Source organism: Macaca fascicularis, chromosome 2 (genome assembly GCF_037993035.2).
Source record: "Macaca fascicularis isolate 582-1 chromosome 2, T2T-MFA8v1.1".
In the NCBI taxonomy this organism is placed as follows: domain Eukaryota; kingdom Metazoa; phylum Chordata; class Mammalia; order Primates; family Cercopithecidae; genus Macaca; species Macaca fascicularis.
The window spans coordinates 148,819,363-148,842,209 of record NC_088376.1 but is presented as its reverse complement, the minus strand read 5'-3'; the positions used below and the strand labels follow the sequence as shown (position 1 = coordinate 148,842,209).

Sequence of the window (22,847 nt, the reverse complement as noted above, 5' to 3'; positions counted from 1 at the left end):
CTCTCAGCTTGGGGGCATGGTGGCACCCCCAGACCTTTGTCATGGGACAAGGCCAGATTCCCGGGAGTGCCTCCCCTACCCCTTCTAACCTCATTAGCCAAGTCCTCAATAACCCCTTGAAAGGCCCAGGCATTGCACATTGCACCTTCATTATTCGCTCCCACCTCGGCCACTTTATTGCAGATGGAGAGTGATGTGCTTAGCTAATTCAGGGGACCCCTAAAGGTGGGAAACAAATAGGGCAAATCTACAGTATGGCTGAGGACCACTCTGTGTGTCAAGTTCAGCTCAGTGCCCGGAGTACAGATTCCGGAGTCTGGTTTGAATCCCAGCTAGTTGTTTGACCTTGGGCAAGCTGCCTAACTTTTCTGTTCCTCAGTTTCCTCCTCTACAAAATTGGCATAATGATAACAGTATGTCCCTTGTGGGGTTGTTGTAAGAATTAAATGAGCTCATAATATGCCAAGTGTTTAGACAGGGCCTAGTGCATAGTTGGTGTTCCATGAACATTAGTCATTACTCATGATCTCAGAACGAATATCTCAGTTTACATTCGCCACAGACCAGCCTGGTCGGAGAGTATGATGGCTCTCACTTTACAGATGAGGTCCAGGGAGGGGAAGCCACTTGCCCATGGCCGCACAGAACAAAATCCCTGCCCCACACCTGTCCCCGACAGAGGGGAGACTGACAGCACCTGCCAGTGAAAGCGGGGCCCAGGGCAGGGCAGAGGTAGTGAAAGGAGCTTTCAAAGAAGGGCCAGGTCTCCCTCAGAGGCATGAGTGGAGTTGGGAGGTGGCTATAAATACACGAGGCGAGGGGCTCTGTAACTAGGCCAGGAATGTGTGTTAGTCATTGAGGTCAGCACGGCCTCAGCGGCGCTTGACTAGGAGAAAGCGGATCAGGAGTGGGCTCAGGTGAAGCTGGAGAGCTGAGGCTGAGGAGGGGTTTTGCTGGGGTGAGAGTGGCACTCTCAGTTTGGGGGCATGCTGGCACCCCCAGACCTTTGTCATGGGACAAGGGCAGATTCCCAGGAGTGCCTCCCCTACCCCTTCTAACCTCCGAGAAATCCTTCTGTAGCCCAGATCGGATCAAACCTCCAAGCTGCCTAAACCCACAGTCCTGGTTCCCAAAGGCAGACGCGAGTCCCCATTTTGGAGCGGGGCAAGCACACCCTCTCTAGTTTAATACCTGTGCACTTACTTTGATGTGTTAGGAGAAAAATACAACTGGCAAGGCAAATCCATGAAATTGTGGCTGTGAATGCTTAAGATAACACTAAGTAGAGAGATATATATGTTTCTAAAAGGGAGGTGATTTCAGGACAGATGCAAAGTATATGCTAGAACTTGCAGACTGGCAAACATCATTACTGGAGTTTGAGGGTTTCTGGTCCACAGACTAAATGGGAATCTTTTTGCTGTGAGGTTCCAAGCCCTACCCGGCCTTCTGATACTCCCACCCCAACCCCATCCTACCTTCATTCTTGCCGTGCCCACTACCTGGAGTGCCTCACTGGCAAAGGCCAGGTGAAATGTGCTCCTCACTGCAACCTGCACAGGCCGCCCAATCCCCCGTCCATCCACTGCCATTTCCCACACTGCGTGAGGCCATCCTATCTGCGGCCATTGCTCCCTCAGCAACAGAGAAAGCAAGCTCTCTGTCTGTCTTCCTACCTGCTGTGCCCAGCACGGTGCCTAGAGCCAAGCACAGGCCCGGGACGTGACACCCGGTTCACATCCTGGACCTGTCACTGCCTGGTGCAAGACTGTGCATGTGCAACCTTACGTCTCTGGGCTCAGTCACCTCCCCGTGCAACAGATGGGAATGATGAGCTTCCTTCTCCAGTGGGGTTGCACGGATTCAGTGAGTTTACTCCACCTCAAGGCTTTCTTAGCCCAGTGGCTGGCATGTGCTCAGCACTCCACAAGTAGTGACTGAGTAGTAGTATCATCAATGCTATTGTCGTTATTAAGGGCCAGTGGATATTCATTAAATGAGTCCATAGTGTTGCAGGCTGAAGGGGAGAGAAAAAAGAATAGAGCATGTGTGCATTTAGCCTAGAGAGAAAATTATCAGTGGCTATTTTCCCCACCCCTCTCATTTTGAATATGGGGAAACCATGGCCCACACTGCACCCCTAGGACCAGGACCCAGAACATTTGCCCTTCAGTCTATAGTGCTCCACCATCACCTCCCTCCCCAGGCTGGGGGAAGGGGAAGGGGTGGCTGAGGCCAGATGCACCTGCCCAGTGAGACACTTGCAGGCTCCCCACCCCCAGCCTTCCTCAGCTCCTCGGTGTAGACCCGGGAGACCTGGTTAGGAGTTCCAGGGCTGTGGTCTGCACCGAGCTGGCAGGAGAGTCCTCACTTCACTGAGGCAGTGAATCAAAAGCCTCATTCTTTGCAGACTCCTCGGATAGGTAGAAGCAGACTTGACCTTTGTCGTTTGTTATTTTTAGCAGAGCAGGCAAGGAATGATAAAAACCTGTATAGGAGCTGGCTATAAATAGCCTGTGGCTTTTCTTAAGAAACACACACACACACACACACACACACACACACACCTGAAAATTGTAGATCTAAACAAGCATTGCCCTTCAAAGTAGAATAACAGCATTAGCGTGACACTTTACAATCAGCAAGCCTGTTTAAGCTGTCACTTCAGCTCCGCGCACAATTCTACAGGGTGGACACTTCCATAGTCTCCATTTTGCAGATGAGGAAACAAGGAATGAAGTCAGCCAGGAAGGCTCTGGGCATGGCACCTGACACGTGGCGGAAGCCCTGTAAATATCGCTTTCCTTATCACTGAATCTCCGAGAAGTTGAGTAACTTGTCCAGTGCCACGCCAGGAGAAGGAAGAGAAGCAGGACAGACGCCAGGGCCACCTGTCTCCAAGTCCATGAGTCCCCTGGCTGGGGCTGAAGGAAGAAGAATTAGACCTGGAAAGGTCAGAGGAGTGGCACTGGATGTTATGGGGACAATGGGTTGAGAACTGGAATGACGGGGTGGTATCTGAGGTGCTGGCAGCTGAGAGGGGGTGGCTGTTTGGGAAGTGCCTCTGGGGTCAGCAACGAGAAAGGAAAAAGGAGGAGAGGAAGACAGAAGATCGCTGGCTAACAGCTTTTTAGGGCAGTGCCATGCCAGGGTCACCTCATCCGGCACTGCCCTCCTTTGGGCAGAGTGGGAAATGTCGGTAGGCTCTGTGGCGGGAGGGCTAAAAGCAGGTTATCAACACTGGGATGGGAGCCAACAGAGGCCCAGGGGCTGGGGCCAGGGCAGCCTGCAGCAGGGAGGAACAGGTTGAGGGTAACCAAATCAGAAAGGGGTCCTGAAACTTGAAAGGTAATGAACTCCAGGTAACCGTGTTGAGGGCCTGCCCAGGGTTCTGTGGTGTGCTGGTAAATGTTTCACAACCAGCTCTCAGGGAGGTGGATGTCCTGCTCTCCAGTGCTTGCTAATTTCTGTGGTGTCAATGCTCCCGCCTTGGCAGATTGTAAGCTGCCAACATGAGATCACTGACACGCACAATCGGCTCTCATGAGTCAGTATAAGCAACTCCAGAACAAGACTGCTGCCACACCATGCCACACAAGATGGAGATACTTATGTCCTGCTTGTTTCAAGGGAAAAGAGAAGGGGCTTATGGGCAGTTTTTAAGCTATCATTAATTGTGCATGTAACACATGACAGGCAAAGTATTTTACAGGCACTATCTCAGTTAATTCTCAGTACACAACTGCAAAGTAGATATCATTGTCACGTTAATGATGAAGAAACCAGGCTCAGAAGGGTGAAGTGACTTGCCCAAGGTCACAAAGCCCAGTGTGTGGTGGAGCTCAGACTTAAGCCCAGGCCTATGTGAGTTCAGAGCATGTGCCCCAGACATATACCACCTGGCCTCTAGCCAGGGTAGTTGTGGGAGCTCAGTTGGGCCTGGGTTTTCAGGCAGAGGCTGTGGGTGGGTTCCTCTGCAGGGCTGGCAGCTGAGAGCTCCCACCAAGTCACGGGGGAAATGGTTACCGCCCTTGGGGAAGGTCCTGAGAAGATTGAGACAACCCCCATGGGGAGAAAGCAGAGCAGGAAACGACCCTCTTAATACTGAAGAAATAAACCAATGGTATCTTCAGATTACCCCTCACTTTGTTTGAAATCTAAGATCAGATTGTCTATGAATCAAAAGTGTTGTAACCTTTGCAGAATAGAGATGAAAAAGCAAGCTAGATGTCCCTGAGCACCCACTATGTGCCATGTACATATGTATTACTCATTACGCCTCCCAACACTCCCATGATTGCAGGTGTTATCAGTCCCATTTTACAGATGTATTAATAGAAACCAAGGTTCACATTGGCCAAGTGATTAGCACAAGGTTACCCAATGGTAAGTGGCAGAGCTGGGCTTCAATCCCACATCTCTTTGATGCCCAAGACCCTGCTCTATCCTCTGTGTCCCCCAGAAAGAAACAACACCTTATATCCAAGAATCTACTTACAGTTTACAGAGATCCTTCCATACCCTTCTTTTATTTGGCTACTGCTAACCAGCCCCTGGGGAGGTTAGGAAGGCTGGGGGGATAAGGTCAGCACTTCCCGGGCCCACGGCAGCTGTCTTGCCCAATAACTCCTGATCTAGTTCTCTTCCCACCCCCTTGGAGCTGCCTGCCGGCGGACGTGCAGTGAAAGAGGTGGCCCAGCCTTTCAGGAAGTCTCATCCACAGAGGGCCTGCAGAGTGGCCACAAGGCTGGGGTTGTCCCCACTGCTGGTGGCAGGCCGCCTTGGAGAGCCTATGCTCTTTGGAGCTGTGTCTGATGAAGATGAGCCCTGAGAAAGGTAGCCCCACATAAGGGGGATTCCTTTTGGGGCTAACAGGCAACCATGGAGTGAGTACTTGCCTCCAAGCCATGGTCTGGCTGAGTGTGCTCAAGGCAGGTGGTGACCACTCTCTGGGCCTCAGGATCCCTATCTGTCAAATGGAAAGCTAGGGCTGAACAGAGGAATGCAGCAGCACCCCCAGCCCTGAGGCACTGCAAGTCCACATAAACCAGCCCCAAAGGCAGATCCCAAAGGGAATTTCATCTCAATTGCCCATGACCCTGGCCTCAGTCTCCCCTTGTGCCAGGGTGCCCCCTCAGCCGCCTGCACATTCGAGATTCTGTGAATGTCTGCTGGCTGTTCTCCTCCCAACTGTGGCCCGGTGAAAGCAGGGCCCCTTTCCTCCTTGCTGATGTGTCCTGGGCTCGGAGTCCACCCCAGATCACGGCATATTGAGTGGGTCACAGGACCTGCGGAAGGCAAGACATGACTGTGCCGCACTGCCGCGTTGCAGATGCTATTGCATGCAGGGCCTTCACCGAGGGCTTCATGTTCATCATCGGGTTCCATCCTGAAAACCCTTCCCAGCTGCCCCGCTTCCCATGGTGAGGACAGAAATCTGTAGAGTGGTCCACAGGGGCCCCCACTGCCTCTCCTGTCCCTTGCCCACAGCCTTCCGGGCCTCCTTTTAATTCATTGAGAACTACTAAGTTTTTCTGGTCTCAGGGCCTTTGCACAAGCCACACCCTTTGTCAGGAACACTGCCTCTCCTCTTAGCTACTGAACTCCCACTCCAGCCTGCAGAACCCAGCTCAGTCATCGCCCCCTCGAGGAAAACCTCTGTGATGCTTCCTCCTCTTGCCAGAGACACCAGGGGCCTCCTGCTGAGCATGCTCTCACCCCTCTGTAAATACACATTGGTTTGTGTGATCATTTCATTTCATGGCTGTCTCTAAACCCTCTTGAGAGCAGACACCATGGGCATTTCTGCTTACCACTGTATTCTCAGTGCCTAGCACAGAACCTGGGAAGGAGATGCTCAATGGGTATTTGTGAAATAAGTAAGTCGATGGAGAAGCAGGAAGCATATGGCCTCGTGCCCATTTTACAAATGAGGAGCCTGAGGCCAGAGAGGTTGAGGGACTTGCCCAAAGTTACACAGCCCATCACGGTAAAGCAGGGATTTGAGCAAGGGCCACCAGACTCCAGCTCCCAAATTCTTTGTACCACTTCAGAATTGCCGCCTGTGGGTGCAATGGAGGACTGAGGCAGAGTCCCAGAGGGTGGGGCTGGAGTGACAGGAAAGGGCTGTGGTTGCTCTGAGAACCCTGGCTGCCTGCAAACCTCACAGAGAGGGAGCCCGCAGCCCCTCTGCTCCTATGCAAGCCTTCCAGGAAAGATCTGAGCTCTCATTCTGACTCCGGGTGTGTCATCCTAGGTTTGTTACCACCACTCTCTACATCTCAGTTTCTTCATCAATAAAATAGGGGTGATACTCTCCACATAGCAAGACTGTTGGGGACAGAAGGGGGCTAGGGATGTGTGTGTGTGTGTGTGTGTGTGTATGTGTGTGTGTGTGTGTGTGTGTGTGTGTGTGTATGTGCGCTTTAGCACCCAGGAACACGCTCAGCAGAGGTAGCTGATGTGGCCCCTGTGACCTCTGAGCCATTCAGGCTGGACATGCAGGCCCCTGGGATGACCACATTTTATTCCCTAACTTCTTACTGGTTATATTCCCAGCAGTGTTGACCGCCCAGTGAGTCAGCAGTTAGGCCTGCCAGTTCACAGCATTCTCAGTCGTCACCTCTCTGCTCTAGGAATCCTCTTTCCCTGCTGGGTCCCCAACCCTCTTCAGCAGGAAGATGACAGAGAGATCACAGGCTTCAGGGAAGACAATACATACCTGGATCCTCAATCCTGTGCCACAGAGCTGTGCACCCTTGAACAAGCCACACACCCTCTCTGGGCTCATTTCCTAGCCTCTAGGTTGAAGACTGATAACATCAAACTCTGCTGGGGTAGTAGTTAAGAGCCTGGCACACAGTAGGTGCTCCATAAATGTCAGGTTCCCTTTCCTCTTCTGACATTCCTGGATTCATCATCCCCACCCGCTCCCTTTCCTCCTTTCTTCTGCTCTTCTTCCTTCAGGGAGGCAGCCTTTCAGCAAGAGTGAAAACACACACATGTCAATGTTAGCTAGGGATCCCAGTACAGAGCCTCACATTCAGTGAGAGCTGAATAAATATTTGTTGCCTGAATGATCCAAAGAAATGAATTATGAATGGCGGAGTGTCAGGCTGTAGGTAGCTTGGAGGGGCCATTTAGGGATAGGGGCTCTCCTTCCTAGGTGTTCAGCTCACCTTGAGTCCAACCCTGGACTCAAGCACCCTGGTCCCAGTTGGGACATCTCTGGGCAGTGGGAGCTGAGTGGAGTTGGGGTCTCCCTTGACCCTTCCCAAGTTGGGCATGGGGAGGGAGCCCCATTCATTGACAGCTCAGGAAATAGCAACTCCTAAGCCAGGACCCCTAAATGAGTCCAAAGAATATTTCCAGAGCCACAAAGAGATGCAAACACCTTCCAAAACTACTAGAAGAATTGCTTTTCATTCAACAAACCTGCACCCATCAGTTCAATCAATATTGAGGATCTTTTTCCAGTGCTGGGAAATGACTCAGGCAAATGACAGTTTCCTATTCCTGGGGAGTACCCCAGCCAGATGGACAAGACGGATGCATAGAAAAACATTCATTGCAAGAAACTCTTCTTGGGGCACGGGGAAAGGGGGGATGGAGGGAAAATTAAGGAAGGCTTTGTGGAGGAGGGGCTGCTGGAGCTGAGTCTTGAAGGATCAGTAGGAGTTCTCCAGGTAGAGAAGTGGAAAGGGAAGGCATCCCTGGCAGAGGGGGTGGCACATGTAAAGACGCAGAGGCATGGAAATGCAAGAGTGTCTTTGGAGCAACAAAGACCCACTGTGGGGTCTGAGAGTAATGGGAGCAGTCTGGAGTAGTTATTCGGGCCTCATGAGCCACAGTGAGGAGTTTGGATTTGATGCTGAGAGCACAAAGGAACCAAAGAAGGGTTTGGAGGAATGTAGGCAGCGCCACAAGGCTGCAGGGGGTTAGGAAATGGCCAGGGGATGGCAGGAGAGGAGGAGGGAGGACAGTTAGGAGGCAGGATTGATGGCTGGGAGTGGGCAGCATGTATGACTCTGCATTACCAAGGAGGCATTAGCTCTGAAGGGCAGTGCAGATGAGACCATGGCCTTGTGCCTGGGAAAGGCAGCCTGCCCCAGAGTGTCCTCTGAGAGTAGCTCCTGCTTCCCCTTCTTCCAGGAGGAAAGGCACCAGATCCCTCATTGTTTCCACAGTAACACTGTGAGCTCATGGCCCTGACCTTGGCCTCTGGCCTTCTAGAGGGGAGGCAGGGTCAACCATCACCACTCACCTGCCCCACATAGGTGGGAGCCTAGGGTGGGCCCTCATGGTGCTAAGATTTTCTAAGCTGTGTGGCCAGGAAGATATGCCCACCGCTTTGGGAAACCTAGGTCCCAAGCGGTTCCTGGACCCAGGTTCACCCCACCTCCCACAGGGTTCTTGGGCTCGCCGCAGGGCCTCCTGCAGTTCCTGTTTCAAGTTCCAATTCCCCTACTCACTCTGTGACCTCGGGCTACATTGTTTTACCTGTACCTCAGTTTCCTCATCTATAAAATGGGAATAAAAATAGGATCCACCTCCCAGGGTTTTGTGAGGAACACACAATGAGGTGTGTGCACAGAATGCCTGGCACATAGTAGGATGTCAGTGCAAATGGTGGCTGGCCAGAATTCTCCAGAAGCCAGGCCTACAACCTCCTCCCTGAGGGGGCAAGGACCAGTAGGAGGAGGAAAGAACTGGTGACCTGCATTCAAATCTCAGTAGACTAGAGACCAGCCCAGCCCCAGCCCTGCAGGTGGTATCTAGGAACCCTTATCTATCAGCCAGAGGAGGTGGAAGGCACCCACTCTCCACCAGCGTTTTCCCTGGGGCCTGCTGGAGAATCTCACCTTCTGTTTCTTCCACTAATAACAGCTGCCATTCTCCTTTAACTTGCAACCCCGCCAAATAGGTATTATCATACCCATTTTGCAGATGAAAAAAAAAACTGGGACTCAGGGAGGTTGAGTCATTTGCCCAAGGTCACACATCCAGTAAGTGAGGGAGCCAGGAGTTGGACCCAGGTCTGTGTGGACACAAAGCCTCCACTTGAGATCTGGTTGGCTAAGGGAGTTTCAGGCCTTGGTGGGAGTGGGGAGTGGGTGTGAGGCCTCCATGAGACTGGAGAGAAGATTTTGGGCAAGCCAGCCCATGTGGCCCCCTGGATCCCCAGTCCATGGCCCCTCAAGGTCTGGGGCTAGAGATCCTGAGTTGTGTGCTTCAAACTTGGGTAACTTTAGGCAGGCGCAGAGAGAAGGGCCTAGGGTTTGAGCAGGACCCTCGATCTTTGGTCCTCACCAGCTCTGTAACTTTTAAGTAAGGCCCTTTGGTCTCCAGGTCTCAATTTTCTTTTCTGTAAAATGGGAAGAAGCCCGGGCTCTTTGAGAGTAACCTGTGGGGATCTGAGGAGACCGTCTCATCCCCCGAGGAACCCAGCTGACAGCTCTCTGTGGCAGCAGCGACCTGAGAGCTGCCCCAGGACTCCTACCCAGGTGTCTGCAGACCCCGAGCCAGGCAAGGCAAGGGCAGGGGTAGCCTCATCCATGCTTCCCAGAAAGAGGAGAGACAACAGAGAGCCCACATCTCATGCTGAGGACACAGCTGGCCTCTAATTACATTCAGTCCTCTCCCCTCAGACCTGCCTGGACCTACCTCTTCTACTGCCCTCATGCAGAGAGCCTCCAGCAGCCTGGGCGAAGCTCCGTGTCCCCATTCCTAGACAAACTGACCCTCTTCACTCACCCTCTGTCTCAGCTCCAGAACCCCTCCCCAAGGGAGAAAAACGTGGTCTGGCCAACTAAACACAGAGTGAAAATCAGATTGGCTGGCTCTCCCCTCTGTCCCCCACCCCTATTTCTCATACTTTTCCCTAACCCTGACTCTCAATCGGTGTCCACCATAAGCCAAATCATGCTGGAGGCAGAAGCTATCAGTAATCCTCCCAGCTGGCCTCCTGCCTCTTTTCCCCTCTTCCCTGTGGCTGACCCTGACCTGTCATTTCCAACCTTCCTGGAGTTGCAACACTAGTGCCATTGTTTGTCTAATTTCACAACACCTCTGCCTGTCCAATACCCCCTGCCCCCCAACACATCCTGGAAGGACAGGCCAGATGACCCAGGTGTATCTGCTGCAGGAAGGGAAGGCAAAGGGGACGGGGCAGGGAACAGATGTTTGTAGCCAGATTCCACCCTCAAGAATGACCTTAGGCAAGCCTAATCTTTTTCTTGAGGCTTCGCTTTGCTGAACTATAAAATGAGAGAATTTGATAGGAGTTCTCGAGGGTCCAGCAGAGTCGTTCAAGCCTTTACTGCACCATCTAACTCATGCTGGGACCTGAGACCTGGGATGCTGGAGACATGTCTGATGTGGTCACAGCCCAGTGAGGGAGACAGACGTGTAGACCATCAATACAGTGTGGTCAGAGCTAGAACGGAGGCATGAACCAACTCAGTTGGTGGAATCAGGAAGACTGTCTGGGGAAGCAGCATTTGAGTTGGACTTTGAAGAATGAGTAGGAGTGGGCCTAGAACCGGGGTATACCCAGAAGGAAAACCTTCAAACTGTGCTGTTCAATATTTGCACTGCCTCAGGAGATGGGGGCATCCAGTCACTGGGGAGTGGATGCAGGCACTGAAGGACACGGGACCTGGAATGTCAAGGAGATGGGAACTTGGCCAGGTGGCAGTTCTAGTCTTAGGTTCTAAAAACCAAAATCCACAACTGCCTGAGAGTCTGGCTGCTAGTGTATGTTGGTGAGGGCCCAGCCCATCCCAGACAGGGACCACTGGACAGGCAAGACTCAGGACTTGGGAGCAGATGAGTGTTAGGGCTCCCAGTGAGCCCACACTCATGATGGCCTTCGCATGCAGGGAGCCCTGGGCTTGGGTGCTCACGGCAGCCACCCCAGAGGTAGTTGGGAGGATCAGATGATTTGCTGTTTTGTAGGTGGCCTTTACAAACTGTAAAGTATGCTGGACACAGAAGGCAGTGTGATTGTTGAAATGTGTGGCTCATAACAGGCTGCTTCTGGGGATTTTTGTAACCAGGGAAAGTGGTTTGCCACCAAAGATGTTGAAGTAATAATGGTGGGATTCCTGCACAGACATGTAGGCTAGCAACAGATGGGAGGTGCAATGGGCCTTTCCCCCTCTGCCCATCTTTGCCCACCCTCACCCCAACATCTCAGAACACTTTTACATGGGCCTGTTTTGGGGAATGGAGAGCCTGTAGGCTTTGGGGAAGGGCGGATGCTTGGCCCTGGTCCCTGGGGTAGAGCTGACTAGGGACTGCTGACTTAGAAAACCACCCAGAGGGGTGGCCAGTGGAATCCCCCCAACTATACCCCTAAGAGGAGTAGAGTTCCCATCTGCACCCCCAAGATGAGGCAGAGATGAGGCTGCTTTGGAAGCTCCCAATCTTGGGCTGTTGGTGTGGGGGCAAGATCCTCCCTGAGGGGTGTCCTGGGCTGCTCTGTCAAAGCCCCAGCAGGGAGCCTTGCCTGGCCTCTGAGTCACACCCTTGCCCCAGTGGAGTCCAGGGCCTTGAATGACCACCCAGCCCTTGGCATCCGTAGCTTCTCAGCATCCTCCCTGCGTTGAAGCCACCCTGCAGGCTAAGGGGCAGGTGGGTACCCTTCCATGGGGCTAGGGGGTGAGAAGCAAGAAGGTCTCAGCATGGCCTCCTGGTGGGAGCCCCACCGCAGGCGCTCCCAGCTCTCTCCCTCCCGCGGCCCCTCTGCACGGCCGGGTTCTGATTTTGGTGCAGTGCAGACTTTCAGCTTAACGAGACAAATTGATATTCTGTGCCAGCCCAGGGATGGAGCGGCAGCTCGGGACGCTCGGGCGGGCAGCTCAGAGGTGGGCAGGAGGTGGGGGCAGGGGAAAGAGGCAGCTTCTGCCTAAAACTGCCTCCTGAGGCCGCCTCCAGCCCTGCCCCTGTCCCCCAGGCACCCCTCCACCCTGACAGGTGCCCTGAGACACTGGTCCTGAAGGTCCTTCCACCTTCAGTGCCCTCCCTCCCAGCAGGGCACTCCTCCTGGAGGGGGCAGGGCAGGGAGGCCAAGGCTTCAGAGTTCTAAAGAAGCCCCTCGCCCCCAGTGACCTCCTAACCTTGCTCTTAGGACTCTTCTCCCACCCATCTGGAGTTAAAAGAGCAGCAGTTCTGACAGAGATGAGGCAGGAAGAGGTGAGCAGCTGGCTAGGGGCTTCCAATCCTACAGACTCCTCACCGGGGGTCCCTGGCTTCCCCTGGAAGTGTCAGTCAGCCCACAGTCAGCCTGCAACTCATCATAGATGTCCTGAAGATTAGGTGGGTGTACAGACATGCAGGCACCCCTGGGTGGGCACCTGGCAGAGAAAAGGCCCTTTGAGGCAGGCCCTTCTGCCAAGCCAGCCCCCACCACCACACCCCCTGAGGGCAGGCGGGGTCGCACACAGGCAGGGCGGGTAGCAGGGGTAGCACTTCAGGGCAGCAGAGAGCTGCTGCGGGCTCTGCTCCACTGGTCCTGCAACCACAGATGTGTTTAAACTGTGCTGAGTCCACTTCTCTCCACTTACGACCTTTGCCCCTTTGTCCCCCAGGTCTGGGGGTGCCTTGACTACAAAGAGCGCCTGACCAACCAGATAAGTCCCCCAGAGAGCAAGGGAGGACTTGGGGCCATTTGAGCAAAATCCTCCCTCTCTGCTCCCGTTCCCCCCACCACCACTCTCAGGACCCCCTTCCCTCCAGCACAGCCCAGCCCTACCCTCTCCGTGCCCTTGACATTCCCTCCTGCTTCTGGGGAGCGGGCATATTCCTGGGACTCTGCCAGCTTCGGTTCCTCATGATCCCACGGGAGGAATTAAAACCGCAAACAACACCGTGGTGGTTCGGTCCACACACCCCCCGCCCCCCACTCTCCTCCCGCGTCCCCCCTCCAGAACCGGCCCTCCCTGTGTCCCTCCCTCCCTAGTCCTCCCGCCCCCATCCCCCAGCCTCCAGCAGCGGCAGGGGCGGCCTCTGCCTCCCCCGAGATTGCATTTTGCCGGCGAGATGCTCTCCTAGAACCGGCGCCGGCGCCTCCGCCCCCCGCCCCCCACCCGCTCGGGCAGGATGGTACAGTCTGCAGAGGGGCCCGGGCACGCTGGCTGGGCTCAGCCGCGGCACCAGCTGCCGCACCGCGATTACGGGGCTGCCCGCCGGGAAACCGTGCAGGATTGGTGGTGATTTTCATAGCCAAGTAAGTACCGGCATCCCCCAGCATGAGAAAATAAAAAATAAAAAGCGCCCCACTCCACTCTCCCCTTCCTCCCTCACCCATTTTATTTTGTTTCATTTCATTTGATTTTTCTCAGTGCTGATGGTGGTGGCGGTGGCAGCGTGAAGGGGGGGCGGGAGCAGGGCTTGTTTATCTGGCAGCAGCCGAGGCTGCATTGGGAGCCGCCGCTGAGGGAGACACTAGTGTGAGGGTCCGCGTGTTTCGGGGGACGGCTGGATGCTGGGGACTAGGACAGGGGGGCCTCGGACAAGCGGATGTCCGGGGTCTCAGGTAGATTCCGGCAGCCTCTGGACTGCAAATGCCCCCTAAGGATGTTATGCAAGGGCCAGCAAGCTGGTGGTGGGGGACAAGGTTCTCTTCTCTCTGAGCCAGTCCCAGGGAGACCAAGAGGACTGGAGGGTGCCCCTTGCCCACCCTGGTCAGAGTCCCAGGAAAGAGGCAGGGGGAGGCCCCTGTGAAGGGTCCCTTTGGTGGGGTGGGCAGCTGTGTGCCGGGACCCATTGGGTCAGGCCAGCCGGGTCATGTGGTGGCAGGGACGTGTCCCTGGGTCCCCTCCCTGGCCAGGAGGGTGGCAGGAAGGGGTGGCCAGGCCATTTTGCAGCAGTCATGCTGGGTGGTGGAGTTGACACCCTCTGCCCAGAAGCCCACTTCCTAGGCCAGCCTCAGTGGTCTCCAGCTGAGGGCTATGGCACCTGAGGCTCCTCCCTGCCCCCTGCAGGGTCAGGATGGGAAAATACAGCAGGGGGCCTCAGGACTCCCTGAGAGTGGGTTGCTGCTGGCAGCCACCCCTTTCTAGCCAAGTAGCCATTCCACACCATGGCTGTCCTCTGCTCACCCAGGTTGGGGGTTGGGGGTTGGGGGGTGCTGTGGACTGGCCTGCCCCAATCAGGCAAGGGCCCTGGGGGTCTTGGGTCCTCCATGCAGAGGCCCAACCTGGCTCGACCTTCAGAAGGGTAAGTGAGCAGGCAAGCCTGACCAGCCGGCAGAGGGTCTTAGTGCGATGCTGCATGCCCTGAGCCTAGCGTGGAAGGGGCTCCCTCCTCTCCTGCATTGCTCTCTGAATCGCTGGGAGGAGGCAGAGCTGACGTTTGGGGTATTTCCAGGAGCCGCGGGCGCCATCCGGAGAAATTCTCCTTTGACGTGTGCAGTAGGAGGGGGCTTGGAGCGCAGGCCTCGGGGGCCTCCGCCTGTTAACTTCGTTGAAGGAGCAGTGGCAAAGAAGGGGCTGCAGCTCTGGGAAGTCCTGTGGGGGACTGGGGGGTCCAGGAAATACGCTGATGGCCACCATTATTTAGCCACCTTCACACCCTAGTCCCATTCACATCAGGGCATATTCATGCCCACAGATGCACACATATGCACAGATACAAATATAGTACCCATAAGTAGTGTATCATATATGTCCAAATCATATACACACATATGGGATGCCCATGCCCACACCCCAGCACCTGTAAATACAACCTACGTTCCTGAACACCACATGCTGACATGCAAAACACAGCACACACACGAATGCAGTACACAGACACACACACACACACCTGTGCATGCAGCGTGCCCACACATGCGTGTAGCACTAACACAGGAAAGCAGTAGGCTGCACACATTGCCCTGCAATAGCCACAAATGTGTGTACCCACGTGAGGGCTGGCTCAGGTGTGAAAACAACAGGCACACACATGTGGGGCTCCGAATGCCATCTGCGTGCCTGCCTGTGCACTGGCAGGCACATGGCATGCTGGAATGTGCCCACAGGTGAATGTCAGTTGCACACATAAGAAGACGGCCACAGGCACACAGATGCAGCACCTCTGCGGACACTGCGTGCACACACCCGCCCCCTCAGCTTCCAGGAGGCAAGGTGGCTCTGTGGGTGCTAGGGAGAGCTTGCCCCTTAAGGAACTTCCGATGAGGACAGAGGGATACTGGATCCTAAGTGCCCGCCACAGCCTCACACAGGCATGGGGGGAGGGCCAGCCCATATTCCCAGGGAGCTGTGATTAGACTCAGCAAGGCCATCTTGGGTTATTGTTCTTCAGAGAAGGCTGCCCAAAGTTGGAAAGGAGACAGAGGCAGCCAGGAGTGCAGCTGCTGCCCGTGGCCCAGACAGCCAGGAGCCCAGACTGGCCCCACCAGCCCTCTCCCCGGCACCAGGAAACCAGCCCACTGCTGTGGGGTCTCTGAGAGCTGGAACATCTCTCTGAGACCAGTCTCTCTGAGAGCTGGGGCCTGGAACATCTTCAGTGGACTCCAAAGTCCCCTCCAGACTGAAGGTCAGAGAAGCTGCTGTGGCTCACGTTGTATGCAGAGCCTGAAATGCTGGCACCCTCCTATACTGTCCCGCTGCTCTCCTCTGCCTTCCCCCAGCTTAGCCGCAGGTATGCGTCAGGGAACCCAAGTAAATAATAGTAATCCAGCTAGCATTCACCCAGCTAACTGCTTTGCACGTATCATCTCAGTGAGGACACCCACAGCCCTGTTATCCCCATGTCCCAGATGAGGACACTGTATCTAGAGAGGTAAAGCCACTCACCCAAGGTCACACAGCTGGAATGTGGCAGAGGGGAGGTAGAAGCCAGGCCACCAGGCGTCTGCCTACCCGTTTTGACTCTTTGACATGAGGCCAGTTTAAATTGGGGCACCAAAATTTTGGGAACCTATAGCTCAAGAATTTAGAATTTTTTGGCAAGATTCCGAGAAAGAGTGAAGAGGATCTCCTATGGATGAAGGTGGAGGAGCCTTCCCCAGGTAGGCGTGGCCCTGACCTAGGCAGCCGGACCACTCTGCCATCCTTTTACCCTGTGGAGTTGCTGATGCCTAGAAAGCCAAAGCAGACAGATGCCTTCTTAGGCCACCTAGCTGGGACCGTTTATAAAAAGGAAACTGAGGCCCAGCCAGGCACAGGGACTTGTCCAAGGCCACACGGTGTTCTGTAGAGAGCTGGACTTCTTGCAAGTGCTCTCGGGCCCCAGACAAGAAGCAGCAGGGGTGTGTGTGGGTCCCTGGTTTTCCCCAGGTATTTGACTCTAGGTCAAAAGTATGAGAACCCTGGACCCAGCCCCGCTTCTGACCAGCTGTGTGATCTTGGCCAAGTCACTTCATCTCTCTGCCCTCAATCTTCTCATCTGTGACCAGGCAGGCCTATCTCTGCCCTGCGTTATCCCACAGCTGCCTGAGAGCCCTGGACACTGTAGAGGGCTGTGCACAAAGGTGTGATTGGCATTAGGACCAGGAGCCAGAGTAGGTGAGCACCTTGCTGCTGCAATTGGCCAACTCCGAGATCAGAAAGGAAAAAGGGGAATGAAATGTCTAGTTTGCAGACTGGAGGTCAAAAGAGCTGCCTGTGGCTTATGCTATGTGCAGAGCGTGAAACACCGGCCCCTCCCCCTGCTGTCCCATTGCCCTCCTCTGTGTTCCCCCTGCCCAGTCACAGGTTTGGGTCAGGAAACCCATTAATGCATTAATTAACCTAAAGATCACCTGATGGGGGCAGATTTCTGGGCCCCACCTTGATGAATTGGGAGGTCCCAGGGGCTACATTTCCACAGGTACCCCTGGATTTTCACCCATTTCACTCTGCACCCCGGAGAGCTGAGGTGCTTAAGAGTGGGCTTGGTGGAGCACATAGGCTCTCAGAGCTGGGGTTGGCCTAGACACCATGCTGTTCCCCCTGTGCCTGTCACGTCTGGGGAAACAGAGGTCTCCAGACTAGTGGGTGACTGAATGAGACTGAAACTCATGTCCTCTCCCCACCAGTCCCCTACCAACCCCTGGCCCCTGGCTTCACCCTGCACAGCTAAATCAGGCCCTCCTGAGGACCAATCAATGCTCAAATCCAAAGCAATGCCATCTTCTCAGCAGGCAGCTGGGAGCCATGCTACAAGGGCACTCACCAGGCCTTGGGTTCGAGTCTTGGTGATGCCTCTCCCAGTCATATGGCCTTGGAGCAAATGGCTTCTCCTCTCTAAACTTCAGTCTTACAGACTTAAAGCAGGGCTGTTGGGAAGATCTCAAATCACGTGTGTGAGGGAAGTGATTCACACACAGTAGGTGCAAGGTCAGGGCTGGGGGCCTGGGAGACCCTAAGGTGCAGGACATGACTCCTCTCAGCCCCCGCCAGCTCCCAAGGTGCTGCCACCGAGCTGTCTGGTGCCTCCTGCACACATTGCTGCTCCTGCCTGGAATCTGGGCACCCAAGCCTCCCCACTGCTCTCCAAGGCTAGACGCTTGAACCTGCAGAAATTCATTTCTCTCTCCCAGGGGGAGCCTCAGACAAGTACATGTTTAGGGAGAAAGTCCCTTGGACATAGACAATTGGTATCTGGCTTTACCCCTCATTAAGAATTGGTAATATACTGAAAAGATATACCAAGGTGAGGCCCTGGGGTTCAAAAAATGGGGTGGAGCCACAGTTCCCCCATCTGTAAAATGGGATAATGGTAGTATCCACTTTGCAGGCTAATGTGAGGGGCACATGGAGAAGCTGTGGACATGAAGTGCTGAGTTTAGGGTGTGAATCCTATTTGAGGCACAGTGAATGGAAGCTGTTGAGACTGAGAATCCATGTGGATTGAGAATCACAGGGTGTGAGTTCGAGACCTACCTCTGCCTCTTAGGAGCTGAGTGCCCTTGAGTTAGTCTCTTTGCCTGTTCAAGGTTTGATTTTTTGATCTGTAAAGTGGGAGTATGTTACCCAGGCTGTCCATTTCAGAGGCCTGCTGTATAACTACAATAAAGAATGGGTGAGGCTGGGTTACGCCTGTAACCCCAGCACTTTAGAAGGCGGAGGTGGGAGGATATTTTGAGCCCAGGAGTTTAATATCAGCCTAGGCAACATAGCGAGACCTCATCTCTACAAAAAATTTTAATATTAGCAGGGCATATGCCTGTTGTCCCAGCTATGCAGGAGGCTGAGGTGGGAGGATCGCTTGAGTCCGGGAGGTTGAGGCTGCAGTGAGCCGTGATTGTGCCACTGCACTCCAGCCTGGGTGACAGAGCAAGACCCGGTCTCAAAAAAAAAAAAAAAAACTTTTAAAAAATGGGTTATGCTATGGACAACTCCTGGGACCTCCTGCTGGGCAGTGTGGCTTGGGCTTCACCCTGATCTTCACTTGACAGCCTGGAGGCAGGGGGAAGGGGGAGTGATGGTAAAGCCTTAGAAGCATCATTCACAGTCCAGGACATCTCTGCAGGGTCAGAGAGTTCCAGATATGTGGCCAGGGACCACGGCTGGCAGGGCCAGGAAGGCAAGGTGACCAGGCCCGAGCAGGGGCCACGGCTCAGGTTCCTAAAGCAAGAGAGGTCCCTGGGTATGGGGGAGAGTGCGCTGGTCTGAGGATCGGGAGAGCTGGGTCCCAGGCCGGCTCACCACTTGGAAAAGCTGTGTTAGCCCTCTGGTCCCAAGGTCTCTCCTTGTGAGAGGGGTCAGTGATCCTGCCCTCCAGTGTCTTTGGTGAGGGCAGCTTCTCCTGCCCACTGTCCCTTAGAGTGAAGGGTCAGAAACACTGCGAGTCTCAGGAATTAGCAAGGAGAGCAACTGCAGGGACAGCCCGTTGTGTTTGTTTCCTGTAGCTGCCGTAACAAATGACCACAGGCTAGGTGGCTTCAAACAACAGACGTGTATTGTCTCCCACTTCTGGAGGCCAGAAGTCTAGAGTCAGGAGCCAGCAGGACTGGCTTTTCCTGGAGAGGCTGAGGAAGAGCCTGTCCCTTGTCTCCCTAGCTGCGGGCGGTGGCCGGCAACCCTTGCTCTTCCTCAGCTTGTGGCTGTGTGACGCCCATCTCTGCTTTCATCACCTTACCTCCTCCTGTGTGTCTTTCGGTGTCCTCTCTTCTGCTTCTAAAGACATTGGTCATTGAATTTAGGGCCCAACCTAAACCCAAGATGATTTCATCTCAAAATCCTTAGCTAATTCCATCTGCAAAGATCCTATTTCCAAACAAGGTCACATTCTGAGGTTCCAGGTGGGCATGAACTTTGGATGGGACACCCTTCACCCCACTGCAGTCACTAAGATTTATGAGGTGTTTATTGCTCATAAGACCTGCACCCAGTCTTACCTCTTCCTCACCATCACCCATTTTACAGATTACAGAAGCCAAGGCCCAGAGACATTAAGAATGTGCCCGGCCGGGCGCGGTGGCTCACACCTGTAATCCCAGCACTTTGGGAGGCTGAGGCAGGCAGATCACGAGGTCAGGAGATCGAGACCATCCTGACTAACACAGTGAAACCCTGTCTCTACTAAAAATACAAAAAATTAGCCGGGCGTGGTGGCGGGCACCTGTAATCCCAGCTACTCGGGAGACTGAGGCAGGAGAATGGTGTGAACCCGGGAGATGGAGCTTGCAGTGAGCCGAGATTGCACCACTGCACTCCAGCCTGGGCGACAGAGCGAGACTCTGTCTCAAAAAAAAAAAAAAAAAAGAATATGCCCAAGTCGGGCCGGGTGCAGTGGCTCATGCCTGTAGTCCAAGCACTTTGGGAGGCCAAGACGGGTGGATCACCTGAGGTCAGGAGTTCGAGATCAGCCTGGCCAACATGGCGAAACCCCGTTTCTACTAAAAATACAAAAAAAAATTAGCCAGGCCTGGTGGTGCATGCCTGTAATCCCAGCTACTCAGGAGGCTGAGGCAGGAAACTCACTTGAACCCGGGAGGTGGAGGTTGCAGTGAGCCAAGATCGAGCCATTGCACTCTAGCCTGGGCGACAGAGCGAGACTCTATCTCAAAAAAAAAAAAAAAAGAATGGGCCAAGTCACACAGCAAGTGAGGGGCAGAGCTGAGATTTGAACCCAGATCCCTGGTGCTCCTTCACGTTTCCACCTTTTTGTAGCTGGCTGGGGGATACCCAGAGACCCCTTAGGGCCCACAGCTGGGAACCCATGGGGCAAGAATTCCAGCCAGCCCTATGAAGACCCCAGGTCTGCAGGAGCTCCTGGGCCCCAGAGAGAGGCTGGAGACAGGCAGGGGAGCTTCAAGGTGTGAAGGGGTCCAGCCATGGCCCCAGGAGACCAACATGTGGCAGAGGATTGAGAGCCACAGTTCCTTATCTCTGTCACTGACTCTGTGAACGTCATTGTGCTCTCCCGGAGAATAGGGGCAGCAGCACTGACTTTGTGGGGTAATTGCCAAGTACCGAAACGTTCATCATAATAGTACTAATCGCTAAAATGTGTCCACAAGCACTTTACAAATGCTTTTTTTTTCCATGTAATACGTGGGAGGGGAATTGCTTATTCAGTCGTGTGCATTCAGTTGTGTGTGGTTGAACCGGTGACTTCGCCTCAGTTTGCTCCTCCGTAAACCGAGGGTTAGATGAGCACCTATCTTGCTGGTTGTCATGTGAGGCAAACGGGATCCAAGTACAGTGCTTGGCCCGGGTGTGGTCCAGGTTGAGGCTCAGAGAATGCTTTCTTTCCTGTAAGATGGGATAGTGTAGTATTATGATGATGCTATTATTTGTTGTGTGAGGATTTGGTGAAATAATGCGAAGGAAGCACTTGGCTCAGGGCCTGGCCAGAAATTGATGGAAAGTGGCCTCCTTTGTGGCATCAGAAGACTTGAGTATAAATCCTAATGCCAATGTTTACTACTGTGTGACCTTGGGCCGGTAGCTTTGCTTCTCTGAGCTTGGCATCCTGGTAAGCAAAGCGGAGTGGGAAAAACCTGCCTCACAAGATTGTGCCACGAGATGATGGGTAGGTAATGTCTCAAATGGAGCCCTCATCATGCCAGGCATTTGAAATATGTTGAGTTTCCGCCCTGCTTCTGGGCATCTTAAAGATGTCCCCAGAAGGGGCACATCCTAGTCCAAGGAGGGTGGATTTGATTTCTGGGAAAAGTGGGAGCAGTCGTGCCATAGTGGAGCGTATGAGGTTGCTGGAGCCTACAAGAGAAGCAGTGAATGGATGACACTGGTTGGGGTCCAAGCACCATATAGCTTTGAAGGAAGGAAGCAGGTCTCTGCAAGCTTCTGCACCGCCTCTGAAGACAGTTTTATGTAAAGCAGCGCCTTTTCCGTGCTGGCTGGGCTACTCTACCGGGCCGTGTCTGGCTGCCCCGGGACCATTTTGTGGGAGCCATGGGGAGCATCATCTGGATGAACTCATTCTAGCCCAGCTCCATCAAACACCTGCCTTGCAGGCCCAAGGGAGCTGTGGAGGCAGTGGAGGGCAGGGGATGCTCTGGCGACCATTTGGGGTGCCTCCTGCGTGCCTGAGGCATCCACGCTGAGTGAGACCCACAGGCTCATCCAGAGCAGAGGGTGCTGGGCTCCAGCTCAGTGATCCTTCCGAAGTTTTTAAATCTGTGCCCATGGGCAGGGCACGCCATCCTACATGGGCCTGACTTAGCGGTGATGTAGCACAGTAGTCGAGGACAATGTCTGGGCCCAGGTTGCTTGGGGTCAAATCCGATGCCTGGCCGCTGACCAGCTGCATGTCCTTAATCCCCAGCCTCCGTTCCCTCCACCGTCAAACGGAGATGACAACACTGCCTGCCTCATCAGGTTGTTGTGTCGGAGACTGAACTGTGTGGATTCCAAGATATACATTTTGACGTCTCTGAAACCAGGTTGTGCCTGACAACTGGTGGTACACCACAGTGGAAACAGCCATGCCTTTTATTTCTTAAATATACATAAAGTAGTGATTCAGGTTAGAGTCAACAAAATATGATAAATAAGATCAGTTTTATAAGGGGCTTAGAACAGGGCCACCAGGCTGTTGGGAAGAAGGCAGGATTGCCACCTGCCTCCCCAGCTCAGTTGTGGTGGGTCCCTCACCGGGGCCTTTGTGTCCACTCTAAAACAATCAGCAAAAGAACACCTGCCTGCCGGAGCAGTTGTGAGAAGTCGGCAAACTTATGTGTGTATCACATGACCAGCAGAGTGCCCATATGCAGTAGGTGCTTAATAAATGGCCATGCAAAATAAACAACAAAGACCATAGTACAAGGAAGAATTTAAAGCACAGACTCTGGGATTCTAATTCTTAACTTCTCTGTGCCTTAGTCTCACCATCTGTAAAATGGGGATAACAAAAGTATCCAATTCATAGGATTATTGTGAGGATTAAGTAAAATTAAAGTGCTTAGGACAGCACTTGGCAGAAGTGTAAGCAATTATTATTTGATGAACTTCTAATGAGCCTCTTCTAGCTCAATAAATGATAGCTAAAATAAACACTAGGCTCAATAAAATAATAGCAATTGAAGCTGCACTTGCTTTATAGCTGAGAAAACCAAGGCCAAGATGCATGCTGGTTTGCCCAGAGTCACATAGCTGGCTCCCAGCAGACTGGAACCACAGCCCAGTGTCCAGACACCAGCCCAATGCTGCCTCTTTGCCCATGTTGGTTCAGGACTCTTTCTCTTATGGAGAAAGGAGTTTTTGCCATAGGAGGGAGGGTTTCTAGAAGAAGCCACCACCAGATGCATCACCAGTGCTTCAGAGATCCACAGAGTAATTAGGGCCCTCATTAGAAGTGGTTTCCATCTTCCCTCAATTTTCTGCCTGTCCACCACAAACAGTGGAAGGGGCCAAACTGGGATGCCCACCCTGCCCACAGCTGCCCAA

At 53.7% G+C, this 22,847-nt stretch overlaps 1 protein-coding gene across 20 annotated transcripts in view; it reads left to right on the top strand.

The window, feature by feature from the left end:
• The window catches only part of ATP2B2 (ATPase plasma membrane Ca2+ transporting 2), a 382,664-nt gene that overhangs the window by 180,873 nt on the left and 178,944 nt on the right, over positions 1-22,847 (top strand). For 11 of the 20 annotated variants that reach the window (XM_005547814.5, XM_045384732.3, XM_065538995.2 and 8 more), the window contains exon 1: positions 13,107-13,228. The exons of 8 other annotated variants lie outside the window; for them this stretch is intronic. The gene's annotated coding sequence lies outside the window, so the exon portion shown is untranslated. Of the gene's footprint in view, positions 1-13,106; positions 13,229-15,309; positions 15,544-22,847 lie in introns of those variants that run through there. One more of the 20 variants, XM_065538992.2, reaches the window with a different exon arrangement.